This window comes from Passer domesticus, chromosome Z, assembly GCF_036417665.1.
Source record: "Passer domesticus isolate bPasDom1 chromosome Z, bPasDom1.hap1, whole genome shotgun sequence".
Classification (NCBI taxonomy): domain Eukaryota; kingdom Metazoa; phylum Chordata; class Aves; order Passeriformes; family Passeridae; genus Passer; species Passer domesticus.
In genome coordinates this window covers 59,823,361-59,839,379 of record NC_087512.1, presented here as the reverse complement: position 1 = coordinate 59,839,379, position 16,019 = coordinate 59,823,361, and positions in this window count along the sequence as shown.

Here is a 16,019-nt window from a genome sequence, read left to right as displayed (position 1 = left end):
AAAATCACCAAACAAGAAAATAAACAAAAGTGGCCAGACCAAACCCAACCCCATCAATGTCATACTTCGGCACAAAGAATGAAGCACCCCATACTCCTCCAGAGACCTGATAACCTGCTTCCATGCTTTCTAGCATTCAACCTGGTACTTGGCAGTAGCAACAGTCAGGGTCCCTGCAAGCCTTTTGCACCTGCAACAGAGAGCATGGAAATGCTGGGATCCTTGACATAAGCTGGGTCCCTCAGGCCTGCCAAGCAAGCTGTTGGGGAGGTGGGTGAATGGCAGTAACTCTGCTGAGTTTCTATCAGAAAATATGAGAAAAACGGCATGTTTCCAAAGAACATTTAAATTTTGTCAAAGCAGCAATTTGCAGCACAATAATCTTCCCACCACAAAATTTTTGTCTCTCCATTTGATAGTGTCATCATACTTGGATTTTTTTGGGGATTTGCACCCCATTCCCCACACTGCTATGAGGCATGGTCTGCACAGGGAACAGTGAGGAAGCACCCACTCCTACTGTGTGCTGTGCCAAAGGAAGGATGCTTCCTCCTCCTCACCTCACAAGTCACCCTTCTGAAGCACCATATATAAATTCTAAATTTGTATGTGTATATTGGCACCCAACACAAGGTCAATAGTATAAAAAATTCAGTTACCGTGTCCAGCTATTCCTGAAATAATCACATAATGAATATTGCTCAACACATGCTTGCTCCTTTAACAATGGTATTTTCTCTCATGTGATTGATCAGAACCATGCTAATATTTCTTAGTCATAGCAAAAAATGAAAAAGAAAAAAACCCCAAAACTCAGACTAAACTAATATGAGGTTTGCCAGGAAGAGAAAAATATTGCTGTGTAGTAGTTGCAGTTGAAGTAACATAAAGTAATATTTCCTGAAATAAAGAGATTTATTTTAAGAGATAGCTCCTCATTACTCTCGTATTGACTTTCATAAAGACATCATTCATCTGTGGCATACTCTGCTACAGAATATTGTGGCAAATACTGATTTCCACATGATTATTTCAAAGAAAATTTTTTATTAGAATAAAATTAAAAGGGTCACCAATATTCATGTCTGTGACAAACTGACTACCTGCTGAGAAAGAGAATAGGAAGTTTCTGATGGGAAAAAACCCCAAAGCAGCTTGAAAAATAGGAAATTATGATTTCTGTAACTCTGGTTCTGACACTGTCTCCTTCCACAGGCTTGGGGAGTGCACTGAATTCTCTCTGTCACAGAATCAATTATTCACTACCTCTTTTGCTATTTGAATGATTGATTCTGTTAAGGTTTTAAAGTGCTTTGTTAATGAAATCCAAACACTTGAGGATCCACTGTATTATAACAATATCAGAGGTTTTATTTCCTTATTTCTTACTAAACCATCGCAGGCTGAACATAATTTGACATTGTAATAACTTTTTTTTTGTATAAAGTTACAGAATATTAATCTATAATGCAGTTTTCAGATTCCATGTTCCCCCACCATTTGCAAGAAGATAACTTACACTATAGAAACTACTGTGTTAAAAATACAATAGATATTTGGGCCTCAAAATTAATGCTGCGCCAGAATCTGATACATAAGTAGTTACATCCCAAACCCATTGCTTCAGTTAAAAAAAAAATTATATTGTTGGATATATTGATCAGTAAAGTTCTTTGTACACTGTCCAAACACTATCATCTTGCAAGCCTAAAATTATGTCTCAATTTTCTGTTTAATAATAGGATGCTCTATAATACTACCACCCTCTATAGGTATTTCTGAGCAAAGAGCATGGAAGAACTGAAAAGCACTAATAATCAGGTACAAAGCAAGCAGCTTGGAATTTGCTTTTATCCAGTGCTCCCAAACTGAGCAGTTCACAGTGTTTCCTCAGTATATTATTACTTTTCTGGACTGTTTCATCACATGGAACAAATGCTGAGTTTATTTCTCACGTGAAATTATCTTGTTATAGGTGATCTGGTTATAGAATGTCCTTGATGAAGAACAATTTTGTTAATAGCTTTCCTGCTCAAAGACATGTCATTTCAAATCCATCTTGTATCTGGATCTCAGATGCGTACAAATACTGCCATCTGGAGCGCCCCCTGCTTAGACTGATGATGCTTGTTCTGCTTTGGAGTCAAATGTCTCACAAAAGACTTACTAAGCTGCTGGAATTTGTTTCACATAAAAGCAGTTATAACAATGTTTTATCTCAATGACCATAATTTTTCTTCCTATAAATCATAGAGTTGCCATTTTTACAGTTTTTCTTGAACACTGTCATCTGTTACATTTTGGCTGAAGTGAAAACATATGTTAAAAACATTTTCTATGGAGTCACATCTGCAGGGAAAACGATGTGAATAATATATCCTCTGAGCCATCATCTGACTTGGGAGTCTTGTGCACATAGTTCAAGGTGCATTTCTGGCCATATAGGGGAAAAATAATCCATACTTTGCCCTGGAAGCCCAGTATATCTGAATGCAGTCCTGGATGTTGGGAAATTGATGGTGTCTGTACACGTTCACACATACAATCCTGTTTGACTCTGTTTTTTTTCGCCAGCATTTTAATGGGATTAAACCACGTATCCCTAGTACCTATCCCTAGTACCATAAACACCTGAGTTAGGCACTGGTTTGGAAAGTCTCATCAAGAACTTTCATGACATCCTTTTGTAGGGTAGGTCTTATAAAATACAATGAATGGTCATTTTATTAATCAGAAGTTAAATAAGATACAAGTCATATTTTGAAGTAGCAACAGTATTATTTAATTGTTATGATATCAGGAGATATTTTCAATAAAACCCTAAACAGCATTATTTGTAAGTTCTACATTCTACATTTAGAATCATGGCTTTATAAAGTTTTGGGAAGCTATAATGTTTAAGTTCAGTGATTCTTGTGAACCTCCTATCTTTACATGGTGCATTATGAGTGGAAGAAGAGGTAGGAGATGTGTTCTGAAGACAAGACATCTTTGCATTTGAGAATGTGACTTGCAGTCATTGTCACAATGGCAAGAAGAGGTCCTGGCACACAGCAGAGATAACAAAAAAATCCTCTGAGGAAAAGGAGTATCAGATGCTGAACAATGCACAAACCGCTGCAGAGAGACAGATGGAGGTCAAATGCAATAGTTGAGTAGAGGAAATAACTATAAAAAGTTATAATAAAGAATTGCAAGCAGCTAACACTGCTGAATGGTTTTCTGAGACCAAGCTCAGCTCACTAGGAAGTGACTACAGTTGCGCTGGAATGGGAAACTCAGTTTAGAAAGAAGAATACCTGTTAATAAAAATTAAAAAAAAAATAAAATAAAAAACAAGGAAAAAGAAAGAAAAAATTCCTGAAAAATGGCTCTTCAAGGACAGTCCAAATAAAAATCAGATCTGGAGAAAAAGTTTTTTCCTTCCCAACTCTATATACAGCTATAAATGAAGGGATGCTAAATGCCTTAGATATTGTGTTAATTTTTTATATAGGCCTATATATTCTCACAAGCATACAACTTCAAGACAATAGGTATAAATATATCCTAGCTATAAATACTTCCTCTTCTAATGAGATTACTGCTATGTTTTATTCTCACAGGAATTATGAAAGAGATGTACTCTTACAAAGCAATGGCTATGCTGTTCTTCTATATGAATAACTGACCTGGGGTAAATAAACCTTTTTGAGTCAGCATCTATTACACTTCAGGTGTAATTTACAGATACAGAACCTTACCTTTGAAAATGCTTCTCAATAATGCTTAACTCAATAGTGGTACTTGCTATTGCTGTTTTCCTGATATCTCAATGACGTTGTCATCAATATATCATACCACAGCCAGTGATTAAATGATTGAGTGGTATGAAATCAAACACTGGTGTTCAATGTGTTACTGATAAAGCGCTTCAAGTCTCTGAGATAAATGGCTTTCATTTTCCATGAAATATAGGTATAAAAAATCACTATTCCCACTCAAGCTATTGGTAACATAAAATACTATAATTAGAATAAATAATAATAAGAGAGGAGTATTTTAGAATACAATTCAATAAGCAATTTAAACCAAACTAAGACCACGTCAAAAGAAATAAGTTTGCCTTTGGCCTTGTTTCTGGCTGAACTATCACCCTTTCATGTTCTATTCCCTTTGACAGGTACACGGGTTTTTATGACCACTTGCTGAACTAGGTCAGTAAATTATTCTATATGAAAGCAAACCAAAAAATGAATAACAATTTTCTCAAATGCTATTATTATTCTTACTATTATTTTTATAATCACAACCATAATCATCATCATTATTACAATTATAATTGTCTTTATTGTTAATTATCTGCAATATTATAATATTATACCACTAAAAAATTGAAGAGCAGCAAGTGCCACCACCATGTCAGTTCATGTAAATTCCTCAGTCCAGTTCACTATGAGACTGTGAAACGTCTCTGAAAGAGCCAACATGCTGTGGAGATGGAAATCAGGAGCAATGGGAGGACAGAGTTGCTTTTCTTGGCTGCTTGTAAGTGAGAACTTACACTGTCTCAAAGGTTTCTTTTAACTGCTACCTCTATATCTTGTAAATGCGCGACTATTTTTTTCAGAAATTAATTCCGACCATGGAGTTAGTAATGAATTGCAGCAGAAATAAAAGACTCACCTCTGTGTGTGTCCCTGGCTAGTAGGATTTTAATGCCAACATTCAGTAATTATCAAGTAATTTTTTGGTTCTCATTCTGGAAACTGTAAATAGGGAACTTACTGACAGATTCTGGTTTTCATTTGACAAAAATTACAGAGAGGAATACATATACAGGTGTTCATAAAAGTATGATTATTAAGATGAAACAGAGATATCCATCATGACTCATTAGCACACCTTTTACCAAACAAATTTAACAACTGGGTATAATTTCATATTGATGCTAAAATACACTGGAAGCCCAAGTGTTGTTTTTGTTTTTTTGGTTTTTTTTGAGAATCTTTTTAGAGCATTTAAAAAAAAGTAAACAAACCACTCTAAGTTGCTGAATTTTGATGATATCTGGCACTAAAAATCTTCATGAATCTATATTATTGATTAGACTAAGTGTTTTTTACAATATCCTTCTTTTTATGTTTTGATAATTCAATTTCCCATTTGGATCCGAACTAGAACTAGTAGATAGAAAACCTTGTATATTTGACAAGAGAAAAAGTAATGTAACCAAGCATGCCCAATTAGTTGCTTGCTTTTTTTATTATTTTAGACAGATGTTAAGTCCGTCTGAACTCTAAGTCAGTGTGCACACTATCTGCTATTATAGAAGTGATTTTGCAAATGACATCTTACTTTAAAAAATCCCTGTGATCTCAGCAGTCTTATGATTATAAAACACTTACAGCACTCAGAAAGAAGAGATAACATGTTAACACTGTCTCTTGTGCCATCATCAATAGCTTAATTAACCAAATCTGGCACTTTTAATATTACTACATGGCCACCAGCTATGTAACTTGACTTTCACATTCTATTATCAAAGAATGGCATCTGGAAAAAATTGTTTTATTTACAAAGGACATACTTGTGAGAAAGATTCACAAATATGAAATGTCAGGATATTTTTACAGTCACTTTTCTGAAAATATAGTATGTGTTGTACAAAAGAATAGTTTTTGCCATATTACATCCACATCATATTAATCACCTGAACCAGTTCCATTATGTCTTCCTTTCTGTATTTCAAACACTTTCGCAATACAGAACAGATTTGTGAATCTTGAGAGAATGCCATAAAAAAAGAGCAAGAAAGCAAACAAACTGTGTTTACCATGTCTAAAATGGAAAAACTTGAGTGTACCCATATACAAACAGAATTAGAATTTTGTGTTCTGAAAAAGAAATGCCTGAAAAACACCACAGTTTCAGAACCTATCATTGTACTCAGTGTAGGAGGTGAAGACAAGAGACAATTTATTCTGCAGCTGGCTTAGAAATAAACACAGCCATGGAAGATAAGGAGTGAAAGAGGGATAAATCCTCCTGAAACACACTTGATGGACAGACAGGCTGCCATTAACAATGCTGTTGCCTTTGTAAGTACAGAATGATGTGGAGATACTCTTGCATTTATACTGTAGACATAGTCCTTGAAGATTTTACACCTCCAATTCCTTAGAATTATCAGCTATCTTCAGCCTGTCACTCATCCTGGCAATCTTAGATTTCTAGCTTGCAGGCCAGGCAGATTATTGACAAAGCAATCCAGGATGATATAATACACCCTGACAAACAATAGTGAGGGGGATTGCGTTTACCACTTTCATTGCACCAATTCAGCTAAATTAAGTCTTAATGCTAAAAGTAAACTTTCTCTTGATAAGCATTCACTCACCTTGCACTATTGTTTTGTGGCACTAACCTCCTCTGAGAAGAGTAGCAATGCATCTTGATCCATCTGATTTAAGCTACTTCCCCCTAATAAAACTGAGAGGAAGGTTATTCATACAGTACAAAACGAGCAAACAGTTAGCAAAAAAAGGCTGGTGTACAGGAAAATCAAAGCTATAATTTAAGTGGAAAAAATAGGCAGGAATATTTTAAATTTAGGTATATTTCTCTTTTGTCACCTTTCCTACATCTACTGAGACTGTAGCACACATGGTAGGATGGATAAGTACTGGTGGGACATATAAGAAATCATATGAACAAGCAAAATTAAATTGTCTCAGAAAAGATGTTTTTTCTTTTTGTTTTCTCCATCATTATATTTTTGAGGGCCATTTTTAAGTTATGAGGTTATACAATCTGTGGATAGAAAAAGAAAAAGGGATTAAAGTGCTGAACAGACCCTTAGCATTAGGGATGACTCTATATACTGCTGAATTACTGAACTGATTACTATGACTAGTTTCATAAAATGATTATTTTATGCATTCAGGATGAAAAAACCCCACTGATTTAATACCCAGTGCTTCAGCTGCCATTCATGCAAAGGTGTGGAAGAAAACATCACATTTGCTTACTTATCAAAAGTGATTAATCTCTTCTCTGTCATTTTTATCAGACGCTAGCCCAAAAAAGATTTATGTGCCAGTTTAGTAATTTTTGTGAGATGAAGTTAGTTGTAAAACGGAAGTTGAAAACTTAATCCTAACAGTCTTCAATGGAAGAAAGTGTTACACAGTGGTTTGCTATTCTTTCTGAACACTGAAAATAAACCCCTAATATTATCTAGAGGTAAAGGACCCTTGACTTTGGAAATGCTCTGATCAAACATTGATTCAAGTTCATCTTTACCTCAGAGTTTTCAAATTCAGGATGACAAGATGAATCTCACATTTTTTCGGATGTTTTAACCCCATTAAGAGGAAATTATGCCAAAACAAATGTGAACTTCTGATAACTAAATATACACTTGTATTGGTTCATATAAAAATGCTTTAAAACCTCTCCAGCACTTAAAAACTAAGTTAATATGATAAATATGATAAATTCTATAGCAATTGTGCACATGGGACCTAGGTTAGCTGGACTTTGATGACCAAGAATGAGATTTCTGACCCTTTCCTTTTACACCATTCCATTAGGTAGCCTAGGTGCTTTCACACTTATTCAAAACTTTGTCGTGAAGTTCCTCTTCTCAAAAATATGCCTTTTTAGGAAAGCAGCAGCAAAATTGCTCAACAATATTATATTTCTTAAGAAGAAACATGGAGGAGAAGCAAGAAAATTTATTTTCCTCAGTTTTCTGGTAATTGTTGCTCTTCCGCCTAATGTAAGCAGGAAAAGAAACATTATGAGAGAAGATAACATTATTCTGAAGAGCAAGAAAATATTATTCTGAAGAACAACTTCACAGTTTTGTGTTCTTGCAAACTATTCTGTTCCCAACTCATAATCAAAGATTGAAATACACTCTTCCTACACGTGGTATGGTTATGGTTTGGTTTATGACTATTTGTCCCTCAATGTTTATAGGAAAACTTTTATTTAATTTAATAAGCACATTTTTATCCTTTTCCAAATTCTTAAATATTTAGATAATTTTTGAATTAAAATGACCTTCCTTTTTTCCTGTATCAAGCATAGCAATTCCTGTTGATATTTTGTTGAGTACCTTCCAGCGAGGGTACCTATAGGTCTTCACTTGGCAGTCTCATTTGCCAGGGAGAAACTTCTTTTCTGCCTCCCTCTGAAATTTATTTCCACATTTTCCTTTGTTTTAAATTTTAATTTATTTGCTTGCTGTAGCTTGGCACTAGGTATTACTATCAGTAATAATATTCACTAACTATCTTTTAATATGACTACAGTTTTAAAATTGTAAAAGTGAACAGAGAAGCTAAAGCCACTGTAAGTCATTGAGACCAGGCTCCTAAGACAACTGAAGGTGTCTTGGATTCAAGCAGAACTATTTAATTACAGATAATGTTGGTTTTTAACAGAGCTAATTATACCAGTACAAACCTCAGCTAGGTGCAGGATGACATTAGAATGTATCTCATTGCTGGTATCTTCTGACATATTAGAAAAAATGTATTCCACTTGTGGTCTGTATTTTTAAGAACAGTGGGGTCTCACAAATCAGCCAAGTGGCTTTGAAAAATCTCTCACCAATTTTTCATTGCACTTGGTAATAGGAATTAAATAGTCAGAAAAAATAAAGTTCATGAGTGAGTGAGTTGCAGGATGCTATGATAGCTGAAGAATTACCATTTTATGAATCCTTTATTTTCTGACATTAATTGTAGCAGTCTAGGACATTTGAGGCAATCAAAATTACACAGGTTTAAAATGTAATTTTAATACATAAAGATAAATGAAGACATGCACAGTTTTCAACATTTTGTTTATGTTCTGTGAAGTAAAGGTAAAGGAACATTAATCTGGTATCACAGTAGCAGTAGCAGAAAGTATTATCCTGTGCCACCCTAAAGCATAAATTTGAAAAAAAAAAAATTTAACTTGATGACATTCCCATTATAGAAAGCTAGAATAGGTTCAAGTCTTTAAAAGCTCTGTCACCTCAAGAGCAGCACCTACAATAGAATTTGACCTCTGCTGAGGCTGCAGCTTCAAAGGGCAAATATTTTGACATGATAGAAAATCCTACAAATAACAATAAAGGAAATATAATCTTGACTACACTGCGAATGCTGACAGAAAGCAAAACTCCCTGAATTATAACAATGATAATTTGTTAATTTTAATTATTTATAAGGAGATGACAGCCGAGTGCCCAAAAATCTTTCTATTGAGAATCCTCAGTATAAATCTCTCTGATATACTGTAATGCTACTTCATCTCTGCTGCCAGCTGCGCTGGGACACATAAAGCCCCTCATTAGTTCACGCCCCCGCTTACAAGGATTGCTTTCACAAAGGGATCAAGCGTGTGTTAATGACTCTTAAAATGAAGATATGACTGTGGCACAATAAAAAAATACCTTTGTCTTATTAAAATTATTTGGTAAGAGCAGTGCAGAGCTGCTTTGTGTTTGCAAGTCTCCACACATTTTAGTTCAGGCAGAAAATAGGGGATGCACTCTGGAGAAACACATAATGAATTGTTTCAGATATGAATTCAATTCATTCTTTCCTGCATATGAGACAATATACACTGAAGAAAACACTGCTGACATGTTTTAACTTCACTGATGCTGAAGATGTTTTCTCTTCAGCTTGTGCTTTTAGTCTTCTTCTGAAATATTATATATCTGATTATTGGAGATGGTCCTGAAATGAGTTTTTAGCTTTGTCTTTTCATCTGATAATCACCAAGCACCACTGCTCAAATTTCTTTTCATAATTTTTTCAGTTAATTCACATCTAGCAAAGTGCAAAAAAAAAAAAGAAGCCAGATGTTAGGTTGTCACCTTTTGTGCTACTGCTCAGAGCTCCTGGGGGTGGCGGGGGGGGTGTGTGGGGAGGGGCAGGGCATGGGGACTGGATGTTCTGCAGATTTTACAAGGGAAAGGGTGAAAAAAGGGTTCTAAAATTCTGGAAAAGAATACTGGTCTTGTTAAAAGAGGAGAGCTGGAGTTCACCTGTCATAAGCAGGTACTTTGGTTCATTCCCTAGAGCCATGCTTTGCAATTGAGCATAAGTCAGAACAATGTGTCAAGACTTGGAGCACAGCTCTTCAATGTCTAACACAACTATTAGAGAAAGTGCTAAAAAAAAATTTGGTTGTCAGCATAATTTGAGTTTAAAATGATTTTAAAGGAATGTTTAATTTCTAATTAGCCTCTTCAGTGCATTACAATGTACATTTATATCCAGGAGTTAAGAAACCTAGGGTAATCTTTTTATGTAGCATATCTTGTATGCTATGTAACTGTCCATAGAAAACAACAAGAATAGCTAAATTAACAGTGACCTTTAGCATGCCCAGGTCACATTAGAGAAAGTGCTATACAAAGTAAATATTCAACTGTATTTCACTGAAAGAGACCCTTTCTCTGACACTAGCCCTGCTAAAATGTGTTTTACTTCTGCCTGTAAGGAAAAATATCGAGGTTTGCTGTTAAGCTTACACACCTTGTTTTTATAGTCTCTGTTGTGGTAGTGTCTAGGTGACTTATTTTGTTGAATAGAAATATTTTGTTTTGCATATGGTTTGTCATGGTGTGAGGATTTATGCCAAATACCAATGCCATGCAAAAGATTTTGTGGCAGAAATGGTGTTCTGGTCAGTGCTCCACCCTGGCAGCCAAAGCCCTCCCTGAGCTGGCAATAGTCCACAGCTCTTACGAAAAACACCACAGTGTTCAATAGTGAAAAAAAAAAGTGAATACAGTAAGTCACAGTGTGAATGTCAATTACCACATCATCCTTAATATTTGTGGATTTTATTTCTGCTATTTCTGCTGCAGGAACCTATGAGAGTAAAGGGAAATATACCTTGAGTCCTATAATCTCAGAACTGGGAAATGCTATGCAGGTCAAGGGCTGAATGTCACTGCCCATGATTTTCACAGTGGTATTGCCCTGACTCTGAGGTTCTACCAATTATAGGCATTTTCAGGACCTCTCTGAACTTTTCCAACTAGACTTTCTGCAAGTAGACTTAACTGTGGGAGAGAGTCTGAACCAGTTGAAATTAAGACAGTGGCACTGAATTAAGTAGAGTTGGCTACAAATGAAGTGCCTCAGAAGTGCTGGTTCTGACAGCTCCAGGTATGGTCAAATTTTAAAGGGCATTTAGCATTCACACACTAGATATAAGCAATTGGCACTGCTCAACAATCTTTTGTGATAGCATGATTAATTTTTAAGTTAAATTAAAATAAAAAATACTCTTATGTCATATAAAATATACTACTGTCACAGAAAAAAAAATGAGCAGATAAAAAGATGAACTACAATGACTTTCAAATCTTATAACATTCATCTTGAGAGAGAAAATAAATCTTGGAAGAAAAGAGATTTGCCTGTCACCCTATCAAAAGCAAAAGTGTGAGTTAGAATATTTTAAAAAAACAAGTTGCAAATATTTTAATTGTAATATTGGATGCAATAGGAGAATAAAATAATTTATCAAAAATATTATCCTCTACACTGTAATTTTTATATGAGAATTGAAGACTAAGTAAGGATAAGTAAACCAAAGATAGTGGTTTTGTTCCCAAGGGTAGCAGAAAGGTAGGAAAAGGCAGGGTGAGTAGGAAAAGAGCCAGCAATTATATCATACACCAACCACAGTGATCTTACTTCATGAATCCATAAATTTGCAAGTGAAAATTGTACAGCTTTTTCTTAAATTTCACAGCTGTGCATTTGCAGCTTAAAATTATGTAACTTCTTTTTTTTTTTTTAATTGTGCACAAGTGTTTGTGCTTGTCAGCTAGATGTTCAGTTACTGCAGAGGGAAAATAAACAGTAGCAAAGCACGGGTCAAGAGAACCTCATCTCATCGCTGATCTGAAGGTGACAGCCCAGCTGATGAAGTTATCTGTTAAACAACAGCATAATAGTATTTTGACTACTAAGTGGCACAAACTGTACAAATCAGTTCAGGACAAACCCTTTTGGCACAAGCTAACTTGCTTTTCTCAATGATCAGACAAATTCTTCACTGACAAAATATGAAATCCTCTGCATTATGACAGAATTATATTTTTGCTTAACTAAAAAAAAATTAAAAGTCCTTAAGGATTTATTTTGAAACACAATTATCCTTTGTCTATGCTAAAAAAGCCCAAAAACCAAAGGAACAAAACCCAACCAACCAACCAACCAAAAAAAATTCCCAGAAACAGAGACCTCACCAATTCAGAATGAGATAAAAACAGATACATCTATGAAAGAGAATGCTTTTATGTCTCTTTGAACAAAAGTAGAATTATTTACATTACAATTACATTACCATTACAATTTACATTACATGTCTGTAAACATTTTTTTTTACTTTCACTTGCCTGAGTCATCAAAAAAATATGCATGAGAGCATGGGACAGCAGATTTTGCAAAACTGATATTTACATAAAAAAATTTGGGCTTCTCCTTCAAACTGTCATCTTTATATTTCTGTTTGTAAATCTAAAATCTATTTGAGCTACAATTTTTAAAAAGCCTTGGCTGTGTAAGTGGCTTATGAAGACAGAGAATATGCAGGGTTTTATGTGGTATTTTTACAGCTTTGAAATGTACAGAAAAAACCCCATAGAATATTTTAATGTATGTACTGAATGATCCTAAAAATTCACATGCATTTAAAAAACTGCATTGCATACTCAACTACTGTATTAAATATTGTTAAATTAAATTGTTCAGATGAAGTCCTGAGATGTGACAAGCTTTGTTTGGTGCAAGCTCAGAGGAGGATAGTGAAATAAAGTGGATTTCAGTGTTATGTTTTCTTATGAGCCAAATGCTTGACATATCAGTAGGTGTATGTTTGAGTTTAAGTTATTTCTAATATGCACCTGTGTACTTGAAAGCATTTAAATCCTTTTTTTGAATCTGTAGAAATATTTACCAACAGGTCCAGAAAGAAAAAGTAAAAATATATTGCAACAGCTCTAATATGTTTGTCAGACATATACCAGATACACAAATCATATGCTGCCTACAGACATAGAAACTATAGGCCTGTTGAAAATCCTTCAGTCCAAGTATGATTGAAAGGTGTCTGAAATCACACAAAAAAACCCCACCCTACATACTAAATTGCTATTTAGGTGCAAGTATGCTTTCAAGGCTTTCTTCAAGACACCAAGCAAAAGCATGTATCTCTTACTTCACACAGAATGTAATAAAACCTAAAGGATAAAATAATTAAAATTTTGGTAACAAAAACATTCAAAGACATCTATAGTTCATTTTCTTTTATGACAAAGCCAAAGATTTTATTTGGTATTTATTCTCATCAAAGACTACATGTGTCCCAGCAGATCTGTTGTGCTTTTGGGCTGACCTTCCAATCTGAACAACTTAAAGACACTTAGGACCTTGATGCAAATTTTATATCTTCCAGCTCCTCACCAATTAGTTAGAAACTATCATTAAGGACAGATAGAAAGAGGGAGTCCAAAATTAAGTATTTCCACAATAGGTCTGAATAATTTTTGAAAAGAGATCTTAACTGCCATGGCCATTTAGCTAGAGTTTCCAAGTGCTGAAGGTATCTCTATGAGAAAAGCTCATCATTTTGGAATACTACACTGACAACTAGAAGTTCAAACGAATTTCAATGGAAAATTGCATGAAAAGTGATGATGATTGATGTACCAAGGTCTAGCAGGTGTTAACAAACTGTAACAGAAGCCAAATTCTGGCCTACTGGGTCATGATGTAGAGAATTTGAAGTAAAAAAGTTTTTAAAAATAATAGGAGATAAAGTTGAATACCTAAGTGATACAAAGCTAAAGACATAATAATGAGACTTTGACTAGTGTTTAATCACATATTTAAATGCATCGTATTCACTTTGCCAATCGATCTCATATTTGACCAAGTTTATAACTTAAGTAGTTAATAGATGCTTCCCATTTTAATTTTTAAAAATAGGCCTGCTTCTTGTCATAACAGCATAATGATCATTATGCTGTAATACAGATTTAGATACATGCAAAACCATTTTTGTAGGTTTGTAGCTTATCTGGCACAAGACCATATTTTCTACTGAAATGCAAAATGGGTCATGGTGTTAGTTTTTCTACATTTCTCCTTTGATTGAAAAATCAAATCTCTACGTAAGGAGTCCCTGTCCATAATATATCCTGGAACAGATCTACAGCAAAGTGAAGAATGTTTGCTACAGAAATCTGAGCTTAACACTATAGTAATGTTTTCTGTACTTGAATTCTGTTCTTGATAATAGACAATCTCCCAGTATTCAAAGCCAGTTCTGTACTTTCTCTGTCTGACAACTGTTGTCCTTGTTGGAGCAGTATTCTTAAGATAAATTATGAATGCAACATGAAAGCTGTAAAATTTGTTGGATCTTCTATTATCTTCATGTTAAAGGCCACAAAAGCTCTTCAGTGAAGTCAGCCATTAAGAAATGACAGGTATTGCTATCAGCCTTCTTTATAGCCTATTACCTGCAATGACAGCAGCTGCTACACTACTATTGTACGGCCTATCACGTTACTTGCAGCTAAAGCCAGCTACTGTATCATTTTGGCTCATTTTCTTGACACTGCCATCATAAATCCATGCAGCTGCAGGGTAACTGTCGGCTGCCTCGATTATCTTCATAGCTCGAATGCATCTTGAAATGTGTGTAACAGGCAATGACTGTTATGGATCAGGCACAAGGGCCATTCTCTATCTGTTCTGTCAGGTCTTTGAAGCAATGCCTGCCAGAAAGAGAGTTCCTAAACTACTGTCATGTAATCTAGTAATGTACCTGAACTTTGAGAAATTTCATAGTTCATGCTGAAGCTTTTGTGTTCTCAAGTTCCTTCCCTAAATAGTGGTGTTAAAAACATTGCCTTTTGGTGTCCTAGTGGAAGACTTTGAGAGTTGTATTATTATAATTATTATTATTATTTTGATTACAAATTTTATTATAATTATAATCATATATCTATGTATTTATTTTAAACAGATGTCTCTGATACGGAGACACCTGAAGATCCTCACAGAATAAACCAGATGAACACTCATTGCATCCTTGGAGGAGATGAAGGAGGGTGATGGAAAATCTTCTCAGAAACAGTCATCTGAATGAATCTAATATACATATCTAACAGTTTTTTAGTAGTAAATTTTTCATGTTTGTACTAATTTGTGAACACTTCCACTGCACAATCATCCAGGCAGAAGAATAAGGTACTAAGATGTAGCTTTGTGGGATTTAGGGTTGAGGTGGGCAGTGCAAGGCAAAGCTGGGTGATGTTAGAGGCATTGATAAGGCCAGCAACAAAGAGTGCTGAGAGATCCTGGGTATTTCATGACATTGTTTTCTTAACACAAGAGTTCAAACTGTGTTTGCACTTTAAGTGAATGTTTTACAGCATTCCTGTTATCCTTGTGCATGTCACTCCAGCAAGAGAGTACAATAAATCAGTCCAAACTCATCCAACCTAGCCTCAGGTTATAAGTGAATAGCCTACAACACGACTTTTATCAGTCCCTTATGTAGTCAACATATAAAAGTGAAAACTTCCAGATTAAATTCACCTAAGTATTGAATGTTTCAGCCCTTGGGTTGTAGAGACAACTTAAGACTCTTACCACTTAATTTCAGTGCCCCAGTTAGACATTTATAATTAATTGAGATGGATCTGAAGTGTTATGTACTCTGTTAATGCCTGATTTAAATATTTGCTATTATTATTAAAATTTAAAAGTTAAAAAAAATCAAAATTTAGAGCTGGAAAAATGTAGTTTTATTTCCCTTGCTGGATAACTTTTATCAAGTACCAATATGTGTTGAAAATACTGAAAAAATATGTCTATCTTTTTTTTTTCCTGATCCTTCATAAATCCTACATTGCATATATCCCAGGTACTTATATTAAGATTGCAAAAAGGTAACTTTCATAATCAGTGTTCTATTGCATTGAATCTCAGTTTAAATTC